Here is a 17,376-nt window from a genome sequence, read left to right on the forward strand (position 1 = left end):
TAAGACCATTATTTCCAGTTGTTCCTGTCAAAAAAAAAAAAAAAAAAAAAAAAAAAAAAAAAAAAAAATCAATAAATTCCAGATCCATATAATCTATTCTTAAAATGCAATGGGACCTTGTAAGTAATGTCTAGTAATCTGCTATCAGCTTGGTCAAGGACAGTCAAATTACTTAATTACATGTAACAGTTATTCTGTACAGACTTAGGAAAACACAGATAAATGTAACTAATCCCTCTTTATTTATTCCCTGCAAACAAAAGCCTGAGGGTTTCTGGAGGAAAAAAAAAAGCTGCCCAATTAACATAATTAGAGATGGATGTCACTCAAATCTTCACCACAGCCCACAAACATCCTGAGTATTTTGATTATGTAGTTAAGTCACGACCAGATACAAGTTTTTCAAGGATGGTGTTGTCAAAGGCCGATTTCATTGCCTGCCCTTGTAATGTTACCTTCCTGCCACTGGATGGCATCTTCTGCAGGCACCTGAAGTGGTGGTAGGGGTCTTCAGGAGCTTGTTGCATTTCTAAGTGGGTCAGATACCAGGAGTTGTGCACCTCTGTGAGCAACACTGTCCCACGTTTTCATCGGCAGGGGTGGCTTATTTGTGACACAGACATATTAATGGGAATTTAGAAGGAAGGAGTAAAATGACAACTCTGACAACCTCATGCTCTTGTAGAAGATGCAGGGAAGGCCCCTGGTGTCCTCCCATTGCTCCTGGCCTCCTCAGCTGGCTGACTGGCTGGCTGGATAGATGGAGCGAGGGAGTCAACCAGTTCCCATAGCTCTAGGTGTGCCTGCTGAAACTATCTCCAGTGGGGAGCATCTGTGTACTGGGGCTGCCTTGAAAACGGTCTTGGAGTCCCATATCCACAATAGACAGATGCTGAACAGCCACTGCTTCCTAGTTCCACTGCCACAGCAGCTTGTCTTTACTTGAGAATAAAATATGATTGCAATCAGTAGAGACAAGGCTTCAGATGACTTGGCACTTTTCTTCCTTTGGTGATTACATTGCTCCAGGTGATGCCTTTCCTTTTAAAGAGAGTCATCACAACAGCAATTTGTGGGAGATAGGATCTGTGCTCTTCACATCAAAACAAGAAGAGTTTTCATCGAACTACTACCTGATTAGCATTAAAAGACTATAGCTCTGTAACACAACAGAAAACTGCCTGAGCTTCATTCTGCAGCCTTCTCTGGTCTGCATTTGGATCTCGGCAGCCTCACCTTTCACCTGGGACAGAATCTGTGAACCCTGAAGTTACAACTGGTGACCCGTGCTTCACGTCATGCTTTCTCCATGGAAGAAGGTCTTATGAGCAGTGGGTGGTGATCTTTGATGCCATTTACCATCCAAACACTGAAAGGCTCTTCAGGTTAAAGGGAGGTTTGTGGAATGCTGAAGAAAGCCTTATCTGTGCAGCAGGTGAGGGAAGGCTCCCAGCTCTCAGTCCTCTTCCTATTGAGGTGTGGAGGGGTGATGATGAACACAGGTAATTCCTCCTTCAAGGACACACTCTTAAGCACCTTTTAAAGACTGGAGAAACCAGAAAAGACACAGAACAATGAGTGTTCTGGGTGCTAAATGTTAGAAAAGCATTAAGATAATCATGGCAAAAAAAGCAAGGAAACTCAAAGCAGCTCCTCTGGAGAAAAAAGAATCAAAAGAGAGACTATAATAAATTCTGACCAAAAGATAAAAAAAAAATCCCTCCCTAACATACATGCACACAAAAGATGAAGAAAAAGACAGTCTGATTCTATTAACCAAGTATTAACACCCCTGGCTAAAGAAACCCTGCAAAAAGGAAGGATTAACATTTTCAATAAAGGGGACCAGATATTGCAGTGCTAATCACCAGCACTCTCCGCTGACAGGAGAATGGAAAAAAATGTTCTTAATAGTGTGAAACAGAGCAGGAGGTTCACGGGCAAAGAATCAGGGGTTGCTGCTGGCAAGTGACAAATAACCTGGTTAGAGAAAGGCATCACAAATTAGGGGAAGTCTCTGCAAGAAATAGTAACTATGCATATTGTCCCAGCAGCCATATGTCTGGCTGAGCTGCAGCTCTACCAGAGGGTGTCGTGACAAGGGCTTTAGCGCTAAGCATCAAGGCCACATTTTGCATCACGATTTTCTAGTCACCATTCTTGGAAAAAATAGACCCCTAAATGTCCTATGCATTGCATAATCTTAAGGAGCCTGAGAAAAACATACTCATTTACTGAGTAGCTCTGTAGCATAATGCCTTGTCTTCTTGTGCTGCCTGTCATTATAGTAGGAGCCTGCCTGTTACGTTAAGGTGCAAGTGGAAAGACGGGAAATTATGTGTGTGATTTAGTGTTACAAGTCACAGTCTCTTTACAACTGAGTCTGCTTGAATTAGCTGTTCAGCATCGACCTCTAGAAGCCAAACAGGACTGAGCCATGCCCATCCCTACAGAGCAGCTTGCCAGGTGTTAAAGGTAATGAAATACTGGGCAGGGATCTCTACTAGGGACAAGGGCTGAGGGAGGTGGGAAGAGAAGCTGGAGGTTTTAGGCTTCCTTCTCCTGCTGCCCTTGTTAGCATTGCATTTGTCTGTGATATCCAGTGGCACAGGGCAGTTGCTTTGGATATCCAGAGCTATGCGTGCATGCACACTTTGTGTTGCTTGGATGCTATAGAGGTGATGTGGCTATATGTATGCATTAAGTTTGTTGTCATACCTAGTGTGATCAAACCTGTTCCCCCTTCCAAAAGCCTCTGCAGAGAACTGTAGTTCTTACACATTCGGTGATGAGAAAGCTTGGGTTCAGATAAAATGCATCATTTCTAGCTGTCACAGAACTGGAGCTATAGGTTATTTTTTAACCCATTTCATTAGATTGCAAGATACTGGGGTCATGGATATGCTCTTTCCCTGTTTTCATGTAACACTGCAGTGCCACAAAAGCCACTTCTTACTGGGGCCTTTGGGTGCTACTATTATATGACATGATTGAATATAAGCAAGAATCCTCTTGCTCCCTGCCCTAAAGCACCTGCAGAGCCAATTAACATTCACGTTGTACACAGATACCATTTTGCCCATTCCTGAAAGATAGGTTTTTTGGAGAACAATGCACATACACACAGTATTAGCTTCCCCCACACTTACAGGCTTGAGGAGAAGAACTATGCCCTCTTGAGACTTCCAGGGCATTTAAGCAGGCAGAATTTAATTACTGACAGCGTATTAGGATGTTCTCTGAGCTTCTTGGAACAAGAACGAAGCAGTAGCGGGACCAGGAGCACAGACAACCCACATATTTACTCAGAGGGCTCCTTCCCAAGTTTGCTGAATCATGAACAACTCTGACGCAGGGAATTCTCTCCTTGGTGCTTGTTTCACTCCATGCTGTGTTAGGGTACAGCGCTCTGGTTTACAATGTGTTTTGATTTGTCTGGGGGTGAAAGGTACTCTGGTTTAAATATTTTTTTTTCCCCATTAACCTATACGGTTGCACAGAGTCCACTCTATCCACAAAATCTCATCCCTGGATCCAGTGAAAGACTCTAGTCTGAGGTTTCTCTGAAGCTTCCTCAGGGGCCCTTCAGTTCACGAGAACACTGTTACCAAGAGATTAAATGAATTAAAAATTGATGACTGTTCTGTACTGAATGTCTTGCAGTCAAGGATATTTAAACAGATAGCAGGGAGGGTGGAGGGAGGATTGTTTGCCAGAGTACTTTTTCCTGTTTTTAAATAATAGTTTTATGGGGGCAGGGAGGAGGATAGGGAAGGGTGGAGTGGGGGTGTATCTGCTCGTTCTGGGTAAGGAAATTTCTCTTATAAATGCAATATTGAGAAAGAATAGAGTGCTCTGAGAGAGGCACTTTGCCTAAACAACATGGAAGGTGCCCGGAGAGAAATCAGAGGATTTCGCAGATTAATATCATTTGAACCCAAAGCCTGTCCTGGCAGGGCTGGGCACTGGTGGGTGCTACCAAGGGAGCTCCCCTGTGTCAGTTCCCTGCAGCTTCTGGGGGTGGAGGGGAACACAGCCCAGTGTCATGATGGTGGCCAGCTGTGGCTGCCTCCCAGAATGGTAGAGTGAAAGGCAGAGTGAGCAGAAAAGCAAAAAAGCCAAACAGCCATTTGTCCAAATCTACCCAGCTTTAGGGTCAGCTGAGATTCAGTGCCACTTTAGTCCCTGTTGGTCCAGGGCTCCTGCCTGGGTTGTCTAATAGTTTGTTATACCACCTAGTGTGCTGGTTCCTGGGTTGGGAGCGTGTACGTGTTGTGGCAGATGTTTTGTGCCTCTGCTTTCACCAGTGCTGCTGCTGGAAGTGGGTGGAGAAATGACTGTCCCTGCATCTCTGGCCGTTTGCTAGGCATATTGCAGGTCCAAGTCTGCTTTAAGTTTATGAGGCTGTTATGGTTCACACGATACCATGTTCTCAGTTCAGCCTTTTAAACCCAGGCCAAATGTAGTAACTACGGTTCCTTTGTCTTTTGCTCCCCAGTTGGAGACAATTTTAAAAGAGTTGGCTTTTACAGTGTCTGCTCTGAACTTGCTGGGCACCTTTAAAGGTACCATGAGCTGAGTACTCCAAAGCACCTCCCTTTTCTAAGACTGATGCTTGAACTCCATTTGCATCCCTAACTTCACCTCAGAAGATGCTGTACTGCACAGAAGGTAAAATGTGCAATGTTCACAGGCGAGAACAATTTAATTCTGCTGGATTAGATCTGATAGCAAACAGGGGTGTAAACTGGTTTATGTGTGTAGTGTTTGTGCCTTTCTCCTGCACGAAATGCCAGTATTTTTTGGCATCATTCCAGCCTGGAGTGGTGACCGACTTGGCTTTCTCCCCTGTCCTTACCTGCATAAATATAAAGGCTCTGTGTCAGTGTCAGTAGTAACAGAGGACCAGTGGAGCAGAAGAGGATGTTTTGTCTGCTGTGAATTTCCATGCTTCAGATTGCATCAGTTATGAATATAAGCCTGGAGTTCAAGGTCAGAAATATAGATCCACTGAGCAAACTCCATAGATCCACTGAGCAAACTACTACAGGTTCTCCATATATGTTTGCAGGGGAGGGAGGGGACAGGAAAAAGAGAAGGAGAGCCCTGAAGAGCAGATTGTTTACTGTGTTTTGAATTTAAGTTCAAACAAACAACAAAACTTGTGACATCCAGTCTTGATTGAGAGATGAATAAATACCTCAGTAGTTCCTCAGGATAAAACAGCATTAGATCCTTCCTTGTATGATTCAGTATATTGGATAACTTACTAAAATTAATGGTCTCAGTGACCACCCAAGTTGTATTTTCCTTGTTTCTTTAGAAACTATTAATTTCCTCAGAATTTAAAAAACATTTCATTCTGAAAAGTAGCTATTATACCTGCATGTAAGCTAATATTAAATATGCACCATCTTAGTTGTATTAAAAACACTGTCATTCAAATATCAAAATATAATTGACCCAGTTAAAGAGCAACAGCTGTGAATTTATTTTTCATTCTAGTTTTCCTCCATGAAATGAGCCTGTTTTCTTTGGAGAAGAATGAGGAAGGAAAGCCTCAAATACATGGATGTAATTGCCTTCATTAAAGGCTGACTGAACAGACTTTATCCTGTGGGGTCTACTCTCTGTCTCTCCGAGGTAAGTTCCCATGTATTTTTAATGGGAAACTTATTACCAATCAAACCTGTATTCTTGCACTGGTACATGAAGGTGGATGTTCTGTACTTTTTCATCATGCTGGGTCTCCTGGGAAGAGCAGCTCATTACGGCGTCAACTGTCCCTGCTCTTTGCAAAAAGCCCCACCAAGGTCATATCAAGAGGTGATGGATAAAGGCGAGCTTTAACCCTTGACCTTGACTTTCCTGGTGCTGAGTGTTAATAAATCTACATTTAGGGGTAGAGGTTTTCTCCCAGCTGCTCTTTGTTTGGGAAAGGGGGTGACATGCTGACACACAACAGGTTGCATTTCCTAGGGCAGTGCTTGGGAAAGGACACCTTTCCCCTGCCCCCACCACAGAGCCCCGCACCCATTGCAGGAGGATAGCTATGAATAGGACTTAGGCATCTAGCGGAGATCAAGTCACACGATGGGCTGAGATGTTCTGGGTATACAGGCTCTCCTGTTTTCACAAGGGAGCACTTCCTTGGTACCACAGAAAACAGGGTTTGCTGTTCGTTCTGCTGGAGCCCGTGGGTGAGGCTGAAACAACATTTACCTGTGTCATTGTCTTCAAAGTGGTGTTTGAGGTGACCTTCAAGAGGCTAAAAATTTTTAAAAAGAGGTCCCGTCCCTGTCACACCCATGGGGAACCAGCATTGTTGAGTACCAGGAGGAAACAAGTCTTTGAAGGGTTTCAGAAACCACGGGGGTATACTTCAGGAGCGGCCTTCAGGTACTCCCTTGCTCAGTAGCCTCTTGCCAGGTGATCAGAAAGCTCCTCCCAAAGTTGTTCAGTGCCATTGCTCTACATGTCCAGGAAGGAGCAATCCCAGTGAAGGAGAGGTCTCTCCTCTTGTCTGACTTTCTTCCTCAGTTCCTCTGCTTAGTTTTCTCCAAATGCTCAGTTTTTCCTTTTTTACCATTCTCATCCCATTTTCCTTGGCTATCTTTAGAGAACGGCAGTGGGCTTACTCCATCCTCTGCATCATTTTTCTTAGGAGCTGTAATGCCGCTGGCTCTTAGGTTTCCCAGTGGTGAAAAGGGCCATTTGGGGCACACCTCGACATGGATTAGAGAATGAGCAAATTAATGTCCTGGGCTGCCGCAGTGTGCTTCCGAACACTTTGTTTCTTTTCTGATGAAAAGTATTGCCCTAAAACTTCCAGTGCATGAAGGCTGCCTGTGGTAAGCGAGGTGGAAAAATTAGCTCCTGCATAGAGCTACTCTCAATGGCTCTGGGCATTTCAGTGCTGTCATCTACTAGGGAAGTTAAATTGCTTTGTTCCCTGTGTCCAATTAGCTCTATAATCAACTTAGCAGAATGTGGAGCAGGAGTGTGCTGAGATCGGGTATAGTCATTTTGTCAGAGGATGTGTTCAGATTGATCTCAAATTGGGGCAAGGACCCATGAGGGGATCTCAGAACAGAGGGCAGAGATTATACCAAACTGATCAAACTTGGAGCCTTTACAGAACTGGGGAGGGGCTTTCTGCACACTGGAGGAGAACTACCAAAACCGCCAGAAATACGAAGCCCAGAAATTAATGGTACAAACACTTGTTTTTTATCAATTTTATGCAAACATTCAAGCTTGCTGTCAAAAAAAGCAGCCAGCAGTAGCACTGACAGGTGAGCTTTAGAAGTGCCAGGGTTAGCAGGTAAGTGCAATTGGCTCTAGTATTGGCCCCTCTCGGGCTTTCTGTACAGCAAGGCTTTGTCCTGTGACTCTGCAATTTGTTTGAACTGATTTATTGCCAGAAACACATTTAGCTCCTTCTTTCTGGGTTTCTGATTCTGCATAGAATAAATAGCTGGAATGAAACCCTTACCCCTTCTAAATCTCACAATTTGTGCAAATATATTAGAGTTCACAGCCCTGCAGCTAATCAGCCAGCACTTTGGAGAAGTGAGACCTTTCTTCACAGCTCCTTTGCAGTGAGCACCAGTCCAACATTTGCTTGCATGATCAGCCAAGGTGACAACCGATGTCAGAGTAGTTCAAGGTGGCACAACCCTTTCGCATCCAGGGCAGGGTCTCTGAGACATCACTGGCTTCATCCTGCTCTGTCTTTGCATAGATATTTCTGACAAATGCCCATTTGCTCCTTGGGTGAATTCTGTCAAGCCCTGGCATATAGTGCAGAGATCAAAGCAAAGGCCACATGAGTAGGTCAGCAATCCATAAACTGGAGAAGCAAGAAAGGCCAAGAAGGAAATGGAAATATAAAGACCTCCTTCCAATGAGGTAACTGTAACTGCAGTGTGCTTTTCTCAACTTTCAAAGTAATCTGTAGAGCAAGGAGGCATAAAACAAGATGGAGTGGGAGTAATTAGAACAAAGGTATCCTTCTAATGGCAAATAAGATAAAACCATACCATCGGGTCTTGAGCCATGGTCAGCCCAGCTGGGCACTGTAATGCTTGTGTAGTATTGTCAACAAAGTCTTATTCAACTCAAGTATGAAGTCTTATGCTTTTGGCCGAGCAGCAATCTTTTATCTTGTGTTCTGCTTCTTCAAGATCTCTTCCCTTGAGTTCTGGTTGGTTTGCAAGGAAGACAAGTTTTCTTCATGCCCCTTCACATCTGTCTTATGTTTCCCTTTCTCCTCATTTATGACTGTGTTGTGCGTGCTCAGATTTTGGTGCATTGGGTCCTATGGCAGTGCTGGCCTGCTACTGTGTAGTATGTCAGGCTTCTTTGGGGCCAAAAGATTCTTATCACAGCACATCCCCAGTCTCTCTTCTGCTGTGATGGGACATGGAAATGAAAAGCTTGTGGCTCTGCAACTGCACATATAAGTGATATCAGCTTAGGAGCAGGAGATGGCTCAGTTTCATGTCCAAAGCATGAGACTTGATGGATTTGTCTACATTCAGGAACTTCCTGTCATCCCCAGGTTCATCCTGTGTGATACAGGTCTCCTGGTGAGTGACAAGTGGTGTGAGCCTACTGCAGCAACAGAAGGCGAGTGGAATAGTTATTTTTAATGCCCCAGGGGTACCCATTGTCCAGATTATTCCTTTGCCCTCACCCCATATCACTGCCCTTTAAGGTTCAAAAGTTAGCATGTGTCCTCAGCATGGCTACAGCAGGGGAAAAATAAACAAGTTTGCTTCTTTCTCACAGCTGTGCTGGAGCCAAACAAACTTTGCACCTTTTGCAGACAGAATTTTCCTTCTTGTAGTCTGTCAAGCAGAAACCTTTACAGAAAAAGGCATGGTGATAAGCCAGAGCCTGAGACGCCTCTGTCTCCCAGGTCAGAGAAAGGTCAATGCACATTAAATGAATATTGCCGGTGCTTCTGTTACAACAAGGCCTAAGCAGTTCAAAGCCAGGCTGCATCATCTGTGGCTGAAAATAATTTGCAGTGCTGCTTCCTGAGCAGCAGATTGGCTTCCCATTACACAGGCTAATGAGAAAGTGTCACAAGTGGTCTCAGTAATAATGGTGCAGAAGAACCCCCCCATTCTCAGCACACTTGCAGAGATTTTGATTTTAAAAAAAGAAAGAAAGAAAGAAAGAAAGAAATATATTCTCACAACTTGTTCTTCTCTATCCTTAGCCTCAAAGTACTGAACCTGGAAATCAAAGCAATGGGAACAAGAGAACTGGAAGTGAGAGGTGTGTATGCTTACATCACTACCTGGCTGCTATTCCACTAAAGCCCTCAGCAGAGCAGAGCTGTCAGCTCCCAAGGGCAGTGTATTGTGTGTCCCTGGCACCATCAGATTATACAGTGGCATTTTAGGATTTCCCAGGTAAAGGTATCAATTTTTGAGACTTGCTGTTTTTGCAACACCTCCACCCCACCTCTCCCTGGACAGTCTTGCACCTAGCTGCCAACAATAGAGCAAAGTGGCCTCTGATCCCTCCAATCTCATGCCAGTTTGGAGCAAAGACTCAGGATCTGCGTCAGGACAGAAATGAAAAGATGCTGACCACAAATCAGAGTTCACTACAGAGCCTCCTGGTTAAGATAGAGTGAGGGAAGTTACCTGACCTTCTGAATGCAACAGCATGGGGACTCTCACTGGGCTGATGTGTCAACAACAGTGCTAAGCTGTTACTTTACAAACACTTCTTGGCCATGCAGTGTATCTCTTTTTGCACTGGGATAGCTCAGGGGGCAATACAGTGCCCTCTGCCCCTTAACCCACTCTTGTTTCCAATGCAGCTCCGGGGAAGAATGGCAGCAGCCTTTGTTAAATACTACCATGATGCTGACAGGTCAAAAAGCCTCATGATCATAAACCACTTCTTTCCAGGCTAAGGCCGTTTGCAAAGATAGATTTTCCTGCCTTGCATGCTTCCAGGAGCCTTCACTAATTGCACTCCATTTCTCATGAACCATTGCATTAACTCTGGCTTTCTAAAGATCCCCAATAGAAACACTGCAGACATAAAAACAGCAGAGTATACCACAACCTTGGAACACAAGTATTCCTTGTCTAATTTATTTGTTGCCCACTATTGTGTATTGTACCTTATGTTACAGAGGTTATGAGAGTGAGAAGTTCCTCATTGCTGCCCTCTGGGTCAAGCCAAAACCTCAGGAGAAGAGTTGAAGGCAGGACAATTGCTTTTTCCCTAAGAAGAGTTGGGCATGGTACAGCCTTCCCAGATGATGGGTGCGGTGGGCAGTGGGCAAAAGGAGCAGCAAGCAGGGGGCAGACCGAGAAGCACGCAAGAGAAGAAGGAGGCCTGTCTGTGACAGGGGAGCAGGCTTAATGCCAAACCTTAGTGGGATTTGTTTGGCTCAGGAAGCCACTGAAAATTGAACAAGGACTGGAGGAATGGACCTACCTCTCCAGGACCCAGTGGATAAAGAGAAGGTTGTTTACCAGCCTTTCTAGTTAATCCGTTTCACCCACTCAACCTGAATTTTCCCCATTGAAATAATTTACCTATCTTTGAGTTATTATCTGTATGTTTTATTAAGACCTGATTCGAGAGTCTGGGATACTCTGGTGTCTTGTGTGTGTTGGATTCAGCTGGAAGAGAGAGGAGATCAGAAGGTCTGCCTCAAGGCTCTGGTCTGTTTTGGGCACACACAACCTGGAAGGTCAGGTGTGTTCTCTAGAGGAGGTGGTTGCTATTACCAGCATCACTTGAACGAAGAGAATACCCACAGGCACTTTGCCCTACATATGCTCACAGGGCTCCAGGGCTGCTTGTGGACTTAGGTCCCCAGTCCCCTGAATATCCTTTTGGACCACCACTGCGGTGCCATCTAAATGTCTCACCTGAGCATCTTTTCTGTGGTGTCGCAGTTCAGTGACTCACTGGTTCCTGGCCAGATCTCATCCTGGTGAGGAGCCAGAAGCTTTCCAGACGAGACTGAAGGAGGGTCTGGGCCTGTGCACCAATTTTACTGCAACCATGAAACAACTCACAGATTCTGAGCCCAGAAAGCTAAACTAGAGCATTCTTTATGTTTAATCCTCACCAGAAGTCACAGTACATCCAATGATAAATTACCGACTTCAGATGGAAGAATGAAAGTGTCAAGGACCAAAAAGATGTATTCTTATCACTGTGCACCTGGCCTTTTCAGCATATGCCCGATTTTGACTCCCAATCTCATATTTCTTCCAAAAAGCAGCTTTTACCCGAAAGTATCGCATGGGTCAGGCTCTGTTTTCCAGAGGAAGTGATTACTATTGTAAAGTTGGAGGGTTATTAAAGAAGGAAGTGTGGAGAATTTCTGTGAAAATTTTCTTGGGCATCGGTAAAAAGTTTGCCTTAATTGGCTGTGAGTGCTGTTTAAGAAACAGGCCAGTCTAACAGTGTAAGACTAGCTACAGTCGCCTCTCCTTTCTGCAACAGATATTGTACTGTAGCATTATGAGAACTGAAAAAGGGGGGAAAAAAGGGACAGGGAGGAAACAAGTCAGATATTCAAAGAGACACCAGAATGAAGTAAGTGACATTGGTGACCCACCTGGTCATCTGAGACTAGGGTGATTTGGGATTTAGAAGATGTTAATACATAGGAATTCTACACATTAATACACATTCTGCATCTAATTCTAATTAGAGAGAGATGTTTTCCTCTTTCTATTAGACTGCAAGAACACATAGCCAGACTGTGAGTGCTGTGCCTGACTTCTCACAGGATTTTGTAAATCTGGGTTAACCAGGAGACCCATGAAATTGGGGCCTAGCATTTGGGAGGCGGCCCCTCAACTAATCTGGGCTACCAACTAATCTGGGCTACCATGTCGCTTAACCTCAAATCTACAAGAGGCATTGCAAGCCCTGGGAATAACAGTCAGAACAAGTCACAGAGAGGAACATCACTGTGGTTTAAGCTATCAAAATACTAAACGTGACTAATAAGAAGGGATGGTTGAAGGGAGGAAAGCTAGTAACTTTCAGGGCATAACAACACTTACGGGTTAATCCATCTCTGGGGGTTAATGCATCTTTGTGGTCTTGTTGGCATTTAAAGTTCCCTTGCCTTTGCTATAGCATAAGAATGGGGAGGCACAACTGCTCAGGAATAGAAAATACTTCAGCCCCTGGGTTTTGCCTGGTCTGTGTCATTGCCATTAAATAGAAACTGTCCTTAACAGGCATCTTCAAGAGAAAACTATTGAGTGGGAGAGAGGGAGCTGAGACCTCAGTGGCTTGCCTTCTGGTGCTTCCTATCTTTCAACAGTGCAGATGTTACTTTCCAGTCGGGTTTGAGAGAGAATCCCTACTGTTTGAGGATGTTGAGAAGATTAAGGGATTAAACAGAAAGGGCTCCATTGCAAGAATTTCTCTTCCAGCTGGTGCTCGGTTGGGGTAGAAAGTTTTCTGAGACAGAGAGATGCAGATATGTTGTGCATACAGATACATTTGGCTCCTCTGATTGATTTAATGTTAATACAGTGTCATATTTTTCCTTTGGAGAAAATTAGAGTAAGATAACACCACAGCCTGTCAGTCTTAAAAGGAAATCAGTCGGGACAGTTGAAGTCCTGAAATTATTTTTTTCAGGCTTTTAGTTCAGACTCATGACCCTCCTCCCTTCCCCGTGTAATTTTAACTTTCTTCTTTTAGTTCTATCACAAGTGGCACAATTGCAAATCTATGGCTGGATAGAGTAGGTGGACTGTGAATTTTCTGTCCCTTTTGCTGGGTTAAGCCCTGCCTTTCAAGTTATTTTACACATAAAGACGTTTAGCTGCCTCTGATCTTCACGCACTTTCTCTTGGTTTCTTTAGAATACAAAAGTGAATGGCTCAAGCAATCTGAAGCCCATTGAAGTCAATGGTCCGTAGAGATTCGAATGCCTCTTTCTTACCATGTATTTTTGGGGGCAGAGAAGACTGGGTGTATTGGGGAGGAAGAACTGTAGCTGGCCTTTCCTCTTTGTCAGGTGTTAAAGGATTGCTAATGCACTTTAAAGGTGGCTTGAACTTTAAAAACCCACCTAAAATAAAGAAACACATCTTATTTTTTAATACATTGAACGGGCACCCTGTGCGGTTAAGAAGGGTAGAAGAACAAATCACGAGCTGGACTGACCAATCCCTGTTGCATGGGAAATTGTGCAGCTCATTGCCTGCTTTTTGGTACAGCATTTTCTCGTCCTCCATTCTGTTCCTATATTTCTTTCTCTTTCTACCTTGCTCTGCACTATTTCCACTATGTTCCTTCTTTGGATTTATCTTTTTCCCTTCCCTCCACTTTCTTTCTAGAGGGAGCAATCAGGACTGCCCCGTCCCCTGGCCTCAGTTTAAACATGGTTAACACTGTGGACACACCATTAACCTAACCAGCCTTCACTCCCTTCTTCCTCCATCAGGCTCACATTCCCGTTATGGTTGTTTTATCTCATAAATCTGATTTTCTGGGATAGGAACCTTCAGAATTGCAAAGTTTGTCTGCAAATGAGACAAAATGAGTTCTCATCCCTTCTAAGTGCCTTGAAGAGGGATTGTAAGGGCTGGTGCAGTCTCTGCTCAATTACTTACATGATTACAGGGACAGTAGTCAGGAAAAGGAGGAAAAATATCACCTATTCTCTCTACAAGTCACTCATCTTTTATAGTCATTAACCCTTTATTTCATAATAATAAAAAAAAATCACCAGCACAGTCATTCCTTTCTCTTTTCCTGGTAACCACAACAAAACCCTTACATATCCAAGATACATGTGTTCATGTAACTTGAACTGGGCATGACTTACTTAAACCAAGAAAAGTAAGGAAATTCACAGTTCTCCCACTGCAGCTTTTTCAGCTAAGGTTTTTTGGGTTTTGTTTTTTTTTAAAGAAAATTGCCAGAGCTGCAGTGCTGTTAATATTTTTATGTTTGTTGATATCATCCAGGCTGTTTTGGACAGCAGCAGTGCAAGTTCTTCATGGACCCGTAGATGCGTTCTTCTCCAACCCTACCCATTACAGCTGTCAAGTAATAAATGAACTGGTTCCTCATGTTAGTTTAGCATTGGCTTGTGACCTATATTTTCAAGGATGCTTTTTCAGCCTCCTTACCAGCGCTCTGACTCCCCCAGTCCTGCTCCTGTGCCTCCCTGTGCACAGCCCCTGGGGCTGCAGCAGCCCCCCGGCCAGCTGGAGGGTCCCAGCTGGTGTGCTGCCTTGCCGCCGTCACTCAGAGCATCGCAGCCGCTGCTGGGCTGGTGCGCTGCTCCGCCTGCTCCAGAGCACAAGGCTCGTCACTCAGAGAGGATTGACACGAGCTATTAGTTGTGATGGACGCACACTTGACTAGTTCTGATAGTGGTATTTTCTTCCAGGCTGTGACATTATTTGAACAGATCGCGTTTGTTTGGCACTCATGATACTCTCATTTGTCAAACAGTTCTCTCAAAATAATGTGACTGTACAAAGTTCCCAAATATGCCTATGCCTGAAGCAAGTTCTCTGCTTTTTAGTCCTTCAGGTGCCACTATTAAGATCCCAAACACCTTTGTGAAAATAAAGTTTGGAAGAAGTTACTTCCCCGCTTGAGTGCGGATATTCAATAGGATTTTCCTTATTGCTCTCATCTGCTGGTGGCATGTACAGGAATTGAAGCTCAGTCAGAGTGCTGACTGTTCCCTACATTTTATGCCAGCTCCTTTGGCTAAATGAAGTTCCCAGAGAGGACATAACAACCTGGGGGAGAGGGGATTATCTACGCAGACCCCTGCGTAGTCTCTGAAAACTCATTCACATTTTCTTCATTCTGCAACCATGCTGGGATGAGCATAGCCCAAGCAAAGTTCAGAGCCATGTGGCATCAACTGCCAGGGCAAGGAAGTTGGAGGCATGTAGAAGTGCAGTCTTGTATACATCGCACTCAGTACTTATCAGTGCATGCATATTCAGTGCTGAAATACAGATATAAGCCAATAATGCTACTGTAAGCTGGAAGCAGTGGAAGATCAGATCACTGCCTGCCAGTGAGTACACTATCTATTTTGTGGTGCCACAGTTCAGGAAAGAAACAACTAACAACGCTTTTAGGAACAGAAGAACAAGTTAACATATTGTTGCTGTACACCGTGTATATCGGCAATCATGAACTCACAGGAGTTATGTGGATATACAGAATGGAAACCAGCTAACTGTAGCATAATACTTTTTCATGCCCAGACAGGTAATTAGACTCTCACTTTTTAGAGAAATAATGCTTTTGAACATGTCAGAAAGCTGGAAATGAAATATGTTTTCAAGATTAAAGGGGACAGATTCCTGGGTGAGTCAGAAATGTTTGTGTAATTTTTTTAATCTTAAACTCTTTCCCCACCCCCCTCCCCAAATACCCCCAGTTCATTTCAAGTCCAGAAGGATTTCTTTTTCCTGTTGGCTGCTGGAGGACTGCTAGGGGCCACCTAGAGCAACTCAAAGCAGGACTGTCACCAGCAATAGATTAGATCAGCTGTGGCTTTGTTTAGGTGAGTTTAGAGATGATTTGTGGCTTTGCTGTTAACTACCAGATGTCTCTGTGCTGTGCTGGGGATGGGTTCCCACAGAGGTGGGCTTGCTTCTTACAAATATGGAAAATATAGCACGTTCTTTTCGCTGTTACTATGCCTGCTCAGTACGGCCCAGCATAATGTTAACAGTGTATGTGTACACAGCAGCAAAGAAACTGTCAATTAAGATCTCTCAAGATAGTATAAAGCTATTGGACAATAAGAATATTTGTATTTGTGGTTCCACACCGCGCCTGAAAGCAGTACTCTATGAAATTATCTAAGGAGCTGATTAGTGTAATGAATTTTGATCCTGTCCAGAGGCTGTAACAAATCAATTTGCTGAGCCAGTATCACCTGATGAGTATGCATTAAGGCCCATTGTAACTCCTGGCAAAATTAGAGAAGGAGGCAAATTGTTGTCGCAGGAAAATAAATTTATGTGCTGAAATGTACACTGCATGTGCATGGAGAAACCGAGCTTTGTTATTGTGCTTAGCAGGATCACGTAGTGATAAAGTGGAATCACTCTGGCATTTTAGAAATGCTGCATGTGTCATAGCACGGTCCTCAAAATGTCAGAGCCTTAAGGAAGTGATGGACTGGTTTCTTTGCAGGTGCAAATCCCCAGAGCTGCCCTGGGTGCACTGATTTGCACCATGTGGAGATTCTGGCATAAATTTAGACTAAAAAGAAAATAATTTTTAGTGGAACTTTCTTATTAAATTTTAAATAAAAGCTCTGTTTTTGTAAAACTTACATATTTGCTTATCTTTACTTTTAAAAGGGGCCATTTGTGTAGAGAAAGGTTGGACTTTGCTAACTCCCTTTGCACAAAACAGCACAAGCCCCTACATGGCTGTGTGTGATTATTACATTAACACATCTCTATGGTTACACCACAGAAACCTTTAAGTGTGAATGTATTTTTTTCCCTTAAGTACCAAGATGTTCCTGATGGAAAAAAAATGACCTCTTCTTGGCTCCTGAGATAGAGTCAGGGATGTGATTAATGCTGACTGTATTCCACTGTTTTTCCCTGAAGACTGGCTATTAATATTTTCCAGTGATGTATGTCCTTTCACTTAACCACAAATGGGTGGTCAGCAAGGTATCTAAGGCCACATTTTGTCTTAAGAAATCACTTCCACTGTACCACCCCACATAGGGTCTTTGACTTAATAACCAAGGACTGTGTCTTCCAAGAATGCATGAACAGACACTTCATCCCATCTTACTTTTTTCCAGTTATCTGCCGTTTAAAGCAGATCCAACAAGCCTGTGAAATTGAGGGTATTTCTAGATATAGTAGATTACCTGGTTAACTCGCAGTGGCAAGCTACTGAAAAGCCTTACACATCAGTTGCTACATGCTCTTTGATGTATAGCCTTGCAAAGTCTGTTTGATTTGTCTTTAGTTTTGGTTCCATCAGTTGTATCATTACTTTGGCCCAACAAATTAGCCGACACTTTCAGAAGGATCCACCTCTCATTTTCTTTTAAGCGAGCATGTTAAAAGAGAGGAAAGGTATGCGAGGTCCAAAATGTGCACAACTTAATAAAAAAAACTTGCAACAAATCAAACCACAACAAGAACAAAAGTGCAGCAGACCCAACCAGGATACTGATGGGTGAGACAGGTTAAATAAAAGGCTTGAAAGCAAAGCTGGTTGCTCACTCTTTGCCCCTGTCCAGAAACTTTCAGCTGCTTCTCAAGATCTATGAATTCCTTATGGTCCTCTGTAGATTCTTAGGAAAGTCTCCTTTCTTCTATAACCCCAAACCCCTGATTTAGA

At 43.7% G+C, this 17,376-nt stretch overlaps 1 long non-coding RNA gene across 1 annotated transcript in view; it reads right to left on the minus strand.

Annotated features, from left to right (window-relative positions):
• Nucleotides 1-223: 223 nt before the first annotated feature.
• LOC115338704 overlaps nt 224-17,376 on the minus strand; it is a 75,664-nt gene continuing 58,511 nt past the window's right edge. Inside the window, exon 2 of the long non-coding RNA XR_003922513.1 lies at nt 224-1,546. This is a non-coding gene — a long non-coding RNA (uncharacterized LOC115338704). The remainder of the gene's footprint in view (nt 1,547-17,376) is intronic.

This window comes from Aquila chrysaetos, chromosome 2, assembly GCF_900496995.4.
Source record: "Aquila chrysaetos chrysaetos chromosome 2, bAquChr1.4, whole genome shotgun sequence".
Lineage (NCBI taxonomy): Eukaryota > Metazoa > Chordata > Aves > Accipitriformes > Accipitridae > Aquila > Aquila chrysaetos.